Source organism: Tympanuchus pallidicinctus, unplaced genomic scaffold (genome assembly GCF_026119805.1).
Source record: "Tympanuchus pallidicinctus isolate F22 unplaced genomic scaffold, pur_lepc_1.0 scaffold12, whole genome shotgun sequence".
Classification (NCBI taxonomy): domain Eukaryota; kingdom Metazoa; phylum Chordata; class Aves; order Galliformes; family Phasianidae; genus Tympanuchus; species Tympanuchus pallidicinctus.
In genome coordinates this window covers 19,120,567-19,130,169 of record NW_026294637.1, presented here as the reverse complement: position 1 = coordinate 19,130,169, position 9,603 = coordinate 19,120,567, and the positions used below count along the sequence as shown (strand labels likewise).

General features: G+C 52.7%; 1 protein-coding gene across 3 annotated transcripts in view; it reads left to right on the top strand.

Moving 5' to 3' along the window:
- Positions 1-805: 805 nt before the first annotated feature.
- Positions 806-9,603, top strand: part of CSNK1G1 (casein kinase 1 gamma 1) — an 87,561-nt gene continuing 78,763 nt past the window's right edge. For 2 of the 3 annotated variants that reach the window (XM_052672115.1, XM_052672111.1), the window contains exon 1: positions 2,209-2,339. The gene's annotated coding sequence lies outside the window, so the exon portion shown is untranslated. Of the gene's footprint in view, positions 943-2,208; positions 2,340-9,603 lie in introns of those variants that run through there. The other variant, XM_052672112.1, reaches the window with a different exon arrangement.

Genomic DNA, 9,603 nt, shown 5'->3' with positions numbered 1-9,603 from the left:
GGAGCGAGCGCTGAGGTAACTCGCTCTCCCATTGGTGGGTTGGTGGGTCGGCGCTGAGGTAACTCGCGCTCCCATTGGTGGACGTGTGTCGGTAGTGCTGCTGGCGCGGGATGGCGCGCATTAAAGGGAGCGGTGTTGGCGGCGCGTGCCGTAAAGGTGAGGGCCGAGGTGGGGACTTGCGTTAGGGCCTGCCGCTCACCGCAGTGTTGGCTGGCCGCGCACCGCGGAAGGTGCTGAGCTCAGGCAAGCTCAACGCGGCCCGCTCGCCGCCGCGTCCTGCCCGGCGCATCGGGGGAAACCTGGTGTGTGTGAGGCCCGTTCCCGCCTGGCCGGAGGGCATAGAGGAGTTCCTGCGGCACAGCAGAACTGCGATCCCGACGGAGAAGCGGCAGGGAGCAGTGGGCAGGGCAAGAAAAGGCAGCATTGGGCTAGCTGAGGTCCTCAGGTTGCTTTCCTGCAGGAGATCTGTTTGCTCTCACAGTCTCGCTGAGCCCTTTCTCGCCCGCTGCCCTGCGGCTCGTCGCGTGGAAAACAGCGGGCGTGATCTTAAAAAAACGGAGCTTCAGTTCAGCTTTTGAGCAGGACTAAAAGTAGACGTTTGAGAGGCTGTGGGGGAAGCTGTGGTAAAACTGGGGTGAAACTAAGAAGTTTCTGAAGCACAGTGATAGCACACTGTGTCACGGAGTTCCCCGTGCCCTGGGACTTGTGGGCACAGAGTGAGCGGTGCGTTCTGGAGAACTTCACCTCTGTTATTATTGCTACTGCAACCTTAACGTAGTGTTCTGCTTTGGAGTTCCAGGTTCCTGAGTCCCCCTCTCATTTCTTGTAAGTCTGGTGATTTGATGGTAATACCCTCGGTGAGGTCCGTGCGAACACTGCAGCTTCTTTAATTGTGGGGGGCGAAGAAGGAAACCCAGAACCCAGTGGTCTTGAGTGCTCTCTGTAAGTAGATTTTAAAATGTTTTTAATAAAATAGGAACAAGCAGAGAACTGCTAACAGAAGTTAAACCAACTACCGTGGCAGCATTGCCCAATTTATTTGTCTCAGTTCGTTAGAGCTCTCGCAAACGTCCACGAAGACGAAAAGAAGAAATTCCCCACGCTGACAATAGATGTCAGCAGCACTTCCAGCTGCCAAGGGCTGGGCTGTGCCGGTAATCCGGCAGTGCCCATTTTGCCCTTTCTTTTTTTTTTTTTTTTTTTTTTTTTTACATCAGAAAGGTATTGGTGCTTTGAAGAGGATTTTGGGCACGTAGCAAAGCAGCATTCATAGAGGTGATAGGTAGGGAATATGTGATAGTGGGGATTTGATGGTGCTGGGGCCTTGGGTAAGGACTGTTGCTGCCAAGCTCTCCGCATACCCCCTTTCCTGGTGTTTTTCTGCTTTCCTTTAAAAAACAAACTCATTTCTGAGTAACAAACGTACCCATTTCTGTCCATCTGAAGCTGGTGGGCCTGCACATTGCTGCTGCACACCGAGCCGATGCTGAGGCTGCTTCCAGCAGGAGAAAGGAGGACGGGATGCAGCCTCCTGCCGAGTGCCAGCGGTGCGTGAGGAGCTGGAGGTTAGCGCACAGCCTGCAGGACGCCCCTCCGCTCCTCTTCGTTGCCCACTTGCCCCATGCTGACTGGGGCTGGCGACCCGTGAGGCCGTTCGGGTGGCGGCTCCTGGCGCGGCGCTGAGCGACGCCCGACAGCGGCACGATTGTGCGCTGCGCGCTGCACAAAGCCGCATTGTCACAGCCGGTGCGTGGAATGGGGCCGCCGCGCCCCCGGCGGCAGCCGCGCTGTGACAAGTGCCCCACAGCGGGGCCGCGCAGCAGCCCGGCGCTGCCCAGAGCGGCTGCGGGAGGCTGGGGCTGGCCGTGACACGGTCAGGAGAGTGCGGGACGGGGATCGGCTGTAAACTGGAAAGGGAGGTACGGGGTGAGAGCTGCGAAGTTGTTCGCTGCGAGGGCGGGGAGCCCCGGCACAGGCGGCCCTGGGGGCCTCGTACTTTAAAAAAGCAAACAGTGAATGTTAACGTGGTGCCGGCTTTGTTGTACGGTTAGTTTGTGCCGTTCCGCGGCCGTTTCGTCCTCCCCGCCCACACGCCGCCCCGACATCGGCCCGGCTTCCGCATGGCAACCGAACGCGGTTGCTAGGGCGAGCCCGCCGCCGCCGCCACCCGGAAGTGCTGCGGGGCGGCGCCGCCGCTTCCTCGCCATAGGGCGGTGCCTGAGGAGGGGCGGGGCTTCCCCGAGCGCTTCCGGGTCGGCGCTCTCCCCGTCGAGCGCGGCGGAGGGAGGAGCAGCGGCGGGGCCTGGCCGGCCCAGCCCAGCTCAGCCCGGCGCAGCCAGGTAGGGCCCGGGGCCGGGGGGTTCGGGGCCTCGGGGCTCGGCCGTGCCGCGCCCGGCCTCTTCGCGAACGAGGGCTCGTTCGCGGAGCCGCCCTGAGCGCGGGCGGGAGCGAGCGTCCGTACCCGGAGCCGCCTCACCGGGTGCGGGGCCCGCGAGCGGCTGCCCCTGGGGCTCCGTTGTGAGGAGGGCTTGTCGCGGGTGGGGCCGTGCCGCGTTTCCCGGCGGAGCGGCGTCCCGAGCCGTGCCCGGGCTGCGTGCGTGGCTCCGGCTTCTTTGTGTCCCCCGGTGTCCGGGGAATCGGCCGTGCTCGGCGCGATGTGGGCGCGGGGCTGGCCGGCGGGCCGGCTTCCACCCGGGCCCCACAGCGCCGAGCTCCTGCCTCCTCTTCCCCGGGAGGCGGTGGGCTTTGCGGGCGCGCGGCCCGGCGCCCGGCCGTAGCGCTGCTCTCCGCTCCAGGAGCACCGTCCTCAGCTTCCCACCGTTCCTCCGGTGCCGCCGGTGTGCGCTCGGGCCTGATTTATTTTGTTATCGGTGAACTATCGCGTACGGGCAGCCGGCTGCCACTCCCTGAGTCCTTCAGCGCTCGGTGCCCCAGCTGCTGCCTTCGATTTGCATCGATCTCCCATCTCTGTAGCGGCCGAAGTTGCTTTTTTTATTGTAATCCCCTGTCGGTACCCCCGGCTGCCTGCCGAGGCTGGTGGGCGAGCGGAGAAGAGGGAGCTTTGTTCCCATGTAGCAGCTCTTATCAAATATTAGCGGCACATTCCCACAGAAACATTCCGAAAATACAAAGAGCTGCTTTGAGTGGTGAGCAGGGAGAGATCGCCTTCGTGCAGAGGGGTCCTCGCTGGATGTGGTGTTTTGGCGGCGAGGCTCTCCTGGGAGCGGAACACTGATGTTGTTCTGAGGGTCTGGGTGTTGTGGATGGATTTGCTGTGGTGTCCTGCATGCAAATAGCTGGGGGTCCTCTATAGATGCTACTAATTATAAGTATTGTCAAGCAGTGTTGTGCAGGAGGGGTGACCCCAGGAAAGGTGCAACCTGTTGGCAAAAGATCTCAAATGTGTTGTGCTTAGAAAAGGTCATTCTGTCTTAGCAAAGCTCATAAAAACAAAGTGTGCTTAGAAAGCTTAGCTGGTGAGAAATAGCCAGGGATGTCTGTTCTTGGTGAAGTTGCTGCTAGCGGTGTAGTGGTACCCTGGTATGGGTGATACAGAAAGCTTTTGGCAAAAATCCTGCTGACTCCAGTGAAATACTAAACTATGGGCTCGATAAAATCGCTGCCTTCCACTTATGCCTTGCATAAGTAGCTATTCTCCGTTCAGATACAAATGTTTCTTCCAGTGCTGTCTGCCATGAAATTCCATTTTCTGGACTCATTGAAGCGTCCTTTACTGCCTTTTCCTGTTGCTCTTTTTTTTGGGGAGGAGCTGCTGGGTTGTGAAGGCCTGCAGAAGCTCAATAGGAATCCCTAGAAGTGTATTTCCAGCTGCTTGCCTGAAATCCACGCTGCTTTAGACTTTGGGGTTGCTTGCCGTGCTGCTCTGCCTGGAAAGCTACTGTTACACTGATGGGTGAGAACTTGCTTCAGGTTCTTATCGCAACCTTACTTACAGCCAGCATGAACCCATCTGTTTTTGTGCCAACACCACCTCTTCTCTTCTCTGGTGCTTTCAGAGTGTGCTTTGCTCTTGGCTTCTTCTTCCCAAGCCCCACGGTTGCTGTTTTCCAGGTTAGCTGCCTATCTCTGCCGTGCACATGTTTGCTTAAACGAACCCCCGAATGTGACTGACCCAAGCAGGTCTCCTGGGGATGCCACACGGTGTCACACAGAGTTTCTTTGTGCCGTTGTCTTTCACCACTCCATCAGGGTGGTGGCTTGCAGGTCGCAGCAGAAAGCTAATATCCAATCTCTTGTTCCATTGCATTAAAGACCTTCCAGCTATTCAGACAGCTTTTTGAGGAGCCTGAAGCGCGTGGCCTTGCCTTGCTCCATCCCACCTGTATTTCTCTTCCGTGGGAGTTTCTGTGCTGCTCCAATTCTCTGTACTGCCACCAATTCAACTTTTCAAGCTGAAGTTGCTGCTGGAAAATGTTCTGGTAAGGCTGATCCAGATGACGGGTTCAGAGAGCATTACAAGGGGAGCCGTTAGCTGGTGAGGCTGAGGGCAGCATAACCTGTGGCTGTCTTAGACTCATTGCCCCTTTTTTGGTGGATGTCTCTTAAATTGCCGCTTCTTTGGAAGCAACCAACTGCCACGTGTTTCAGGTTGCATGTGAACTCCTCTATAATGCCATACAGAGGGCCTTCAGGTGATCCATCTGGCCTAGAATTCTGCGTACTGGTAAGCAGCAGCAGGTGCCAGGGATAGGAGCACACAAATATGGCAGTTTTGAGGAAATATTGCTCTGTTTTTCTCATTCCAACGTTCTGTGACCTTCCTGAGCTGGGCTTAATAAGAGTTAAATCTTGTGCCCTGCCGGGGATCTGCCCACTCACTTGAATCATTGTGGTGCTCAGAGGACACTAAGCCTGGAGACTGCTTCTTGTGTAGCCCACATACAGGGAAGGGACAGAAAACAACAGGGATGTCAAAAGAAAAAAAAAAATTGCAAGGAGTAGATGTGGAACAAATTGCTTCTTCACTCTTTCCATGGTATTGATAATTTCAGGAGACTCCTTTCTGGGGGAATACACTGATGAAGTCCTGTTCCTGGGCGCTGGCTTGAGCTCTTTCTGGTGATTTTCTTTGGAGTTCGTCATTTCTGATGTCCTGTGCTTTGATTCTATCACCTACTTGTGTCTTGAGGTTTTGCTGCAATTCCTTAGAGTCACTGCCCTTATTTACTGATAATGTTAAATTATTCAGAGTGGCAAATGTTGTCATCTCAGCATTGCCTTCCTTGCGCCGTTCAGTAGAGTGGAGCAGAGCAGAAAGCAGCTGTGAGTCCCTCTGCTACAAAGATGATGCCCTTCTTCCCTGGCTCTTACGTGGATTTTTTTAACCGGTTACTTAAGTTTTTGAAGAATTTTTCCTTTTATCTCGTGACAGCTTTGCTCCCTGCAGACTTTTGGTGAAGGATTCAGGTACCCAGCACAGGTTTGAGCAAGAAGCTATGCAGGGAACGTCCCCATCCTGCTCTGGCACGATACGGTGCCTCGGGTTCTCCTGTCCCACAGCATGGTCCGATCTCATTGTGGTGGCTCATACTCAGCTTCTTGCTGTTGGAGATAAAATGAGGCACCGCCACCCTTCCTGCATGTTGCTGGGGAGGAGTTGCTTTATGATGTTTAAGAACTGGTCCTGGTGTTGCATGTTGACACAACGCTCAGTGGTTTGTGTGGAGGCTCAGTTTAATTCCGTGCTTCCTGCTTGTCCAACCCCCTGGTGAGCACAACTCTGCTGCTGTCGCTGCTGGTGCGGCTGAGGCCATGCTGGTTTGAGCTTGGATTTCTGATTCCCTTCTTCATGACGTGTTGAGCTTGGATCTTGCAGAGGTTCAGTGCTTGGACACCGAGTGTCCTGTTGACCCCTCTGCCCTTCCCTGTGGTTTCAATGCGTGCTGCGCCCGCATCGTTGCTTAGAAAGCAGGTGCTTAAAGAGTTTCTCCATCATCTTAACTTCCAGTGTTGATGGAGGAACACACACACGCCTCAGTTTTGGCTTTCCATCCTATTTCCCTTGTACTAATTTTCATTTTTCTAGCTTTGATTTCCATATGGCTGCCCCTTGCCCCCCTGTAAGATGAGATTTTATGAATCAGCTTCTCTTCCCCCAAAAGCCACGTGATCCTGGGACACGTGTTCCCCTCTCTACTCTCCTGCTGAAGTGTTAGAGGAGTCTTTAATCTCTATTCCTGGTGCCCGTTCCGAGTGCTGTTTCGATTGAATCAGACCCCTCGTTCTTGTACAGGCTTCCAGTAGTTCAGAAACCTCAGTTCCTAATGAGTCGGAGCCTGAGTGTGGGAGCAGTTCTTTGAAATGCTGTCACGGAGCTGTTGGTCATCGGCTCCTCATTCTCAGCCCCCAGAAACTTCCCCTCATCTGTCAGCAGCGCTCGCACAGACCGCAGCCAGCAGCTCCTTCCAGTGTTGTTTCGGAGTGCGTCCTTGCAGAAGGAGGGGGGGCTGAGCAGCCTCTGGAGCTGGGCGAGGTTGGTGGCTGTGGGGAAGTGGTGGCAGCAGGCAGCTTGAGCTGCAGAGGGCTGAGAAAACAGAGGGCTTTGAGGTGCAGAAAGCACGGGTTGTAGGATAGGTATGGGAAGGTAAACGCCTCAGACTTGTGCTTCCTTAATCATTATGTTCCACATTAAGTCCCTATCTTCTAAAGATGGAGGAGGTATTCTGAGTCTTTGCTGGATGTCTCTTCAATTTCTGGTTCAGAAAACCAGACCGCTCGTGCAAATAAAGCAGTTGGCACGACAGGCAAGGAAGCACAGATCGCTGTGAGGTCATCTCCATTTTCTCTTGGCTTTTCCTATGTTACTCCTTTAAAGCCTATTTAGAGCAGCTCATGTTCCCAATGGATAGGTGTCTCTTACCTGTCTGAGTCTTCTGTTTTGGTTTGCTCGTCTGTGAGCAAATCTCTTCTGGATAATAACTTAATAGCCTGAAGAACTGACAGCCATCCTACCCAGAAGATTAGGCTGACAGTTTGCGCTTTGTGGAGGCAACGGAATGGTCTCGTTCCCAATGCGGGAATTGGAGATATCTCACAATGGAATACAGAAACTGCTTTCTGTCTGCCTCTGCTATCCTGGTGCTCTTTTTTTCCCTCTTAGATTATGTTATGACATTCCTTTAGACCGGGAAAACTGCAGCTGTTTACAAAGAAACGAACTTTTCGTTGCGGTCCTGAACCCGCTGTCCTTTCTCTGAAGCTGTCACGTTTCTGTCGTCTCGCAGGGTGAGCGGGCCATGTAGCACGTGCTATGGTAGAGAGCAGCCTACAGCTTGTTAACTATCTTGAGTTCTTTCTGTCCCATATATGTCTTTTAATGTGTATTGATAAAGCTTGATGAGTTTGAGACTTGAATAATGCTAAGAAAACTCTGTAATAGCAGCTTTCTATAGAGTCCCCCTTGAATCCCCCACCCATTTCACAAGGAATTATAATTTCTAGTGCCACAGCTAGGCTAAGGAAGTGGTAGGAGAAACCTGCTTTTGAGTTCTGCGAAGCCAACCAGCCTGAAGCATGCTTCTTCATCTATTCATTTCACAAAACACAATAGCCTCCATCTTAGCAACTTGCTGTGGAGCTCAGTTCATGTTTTAAATCATCTTAGGCAGCAATAAATCTTCCCAGCTTATGAGACTGAAAATTGTGTGAGTTTCCACTTAAGCACTAATCTTTGTTACACCTGTAATTAGGGTAACATCTTGTTTGCAGAAATAACAACCCGAGCTCTGCTTGTTTGCTAGCTGCTGCACGTTCATTTCTGAGTATAAATCAGAGGGTTGATTCATAACCATTCTTTTTTTTTCTTTCATGTTAGTAGAGACCATACTGCAGGAAGGGGGGAATAAGGAAATTTGTTTGCATCTGTCTAGTCTTGCTCATGGCAAGGAGAGGGATATGAATGGAGTTGTTTTCTTGTGACGGTTCTTAGGTGAGTTTCTAGAGCATAGCATAGTTGTGGGGTCTCAGGCTTGCTGGGTCTTCAAGTTTGGTTCCTTGTGAGTCAAAATTCCTTGTATAGGCTTGACTTCTTCTTATTTAGGTCAGTGAAAAACAACAAATGAGAGGAAGTCCTGTGCAATATGGCTTATGAAGTTGTTCCACTGCAGGAGACAGTTCTGGCAAATAAACTGAAACAACTGTGCTCGTGAACATTTCCAGGTGCTTCATCCCAAGTGCTGCAGCAGCCCTGGTGGAGCGGCTCTGGCTGTCCTCAGGTACCTTCTAACTGTCCTTGTGATGCACGAGGCTGGCTTCTACAGCTTTGTTTTATTTCCTAGATCTTGAAAGAGCAAGCTTGAGTGAACAAATGAAAACTTATTAACCTGTAACATCTTATTTTAATGAGGCAGAGACCGCACGCTTTGTAGCTGTCTCTTTTCAAGGCTGTTAGACTTCAAAGGTCTCACCTTCGGGATGCTGATGGAGGCTTGTTCCTGCTGTTGCTTTTCAGCAGAGTGCTCTTGGCAGAGCTGAAGCTGCAGGTAACCCCATGCCCGTGTGCTTTGGGAGGGAGGGGTTGTGGCAGCTCTTGCCCTAAGGAGCCTGGATGCTTTTGAAGTGCCTTCCAAAATGCTCTGTGTGCTTCCACCAGGTTCTTCACCACGCCAAGCGCTTGCTGCCTGTTTGCAGTCTCATGTTGGATTACCTTGGCTGGCGTAGCTGCTGGCAGGGCATGAGCAGCAGGTTGGATGATTTCGAGGTCCTCGGCTTCCCCGGGTGATCATCCTGCAGCTGAGACCAGGCCTGCAGCCACTCAGGCATCTGATACTGCTTCCCAGCCGTCCTCTGTTTGGAAAGGTTTTGACAGGTTTCTAATTCTGAAAAAGCTCTGTGCAGTGTTGGCGGCACTAAGGCTCCAGTTTTACTCATGATAGATGCGACACCAGTGATGGTAAATCATTGTTAGGCTGTGTTCTGCTGTTGCAGCAAGAGTATCTGTGCTGAGATTTATATTATTCAGTGGTTGCGATCCAAAACTGGTTTTAGGCTCCAAACCGATACGCAGTCCTTTGTCTAGACTTACTGGATATAGCCCTGGTGCTCTGTTGGTTGTTTTTCTCAATCATTTCTCAGTGCTAGCAGTTACTACATGTGCCAGAGTGCCTTCACTCGTCAAGATCTATGACTTGGGGCGTGTTGTTCTGGAAGCACTTGTTCTGTTCCTTCTGGTCTGTGCAGATACAGGGCTTTGACAGAAAGGGAACAATGTGAGCTAGGGCTGGTTGTGGGGATCCCTGCTGGCCAGCGTGCTACAGGGACTGGCTCAGGTATGAGGAGCGGTGCTGGGAGGAGGGCTGGGTGCTTGGGCAGCCCCTGTGCTGCCAGCTGCTTTCAGAGCCTTGGGGTTGAAAATGATTTGTAGGTATGGAGTTGGACCGTGGATCCTCCGCATCTACTGCAGGAAGCCCTGCGCTCGTTTCGGTGTGATCTCAGTCATCCTGCTTTTGTTGTTAAGTGCCACTGAGCTAATGCTCCAAAACACAGAACCTACCTGGATGTCCTGCAAGGTGTGTGAAGCTGGCAGGGGCTGACACAGAGAGTGTAGATGTTCCCCAGGGCTATCTTCAAACCAAATTCTCTTTC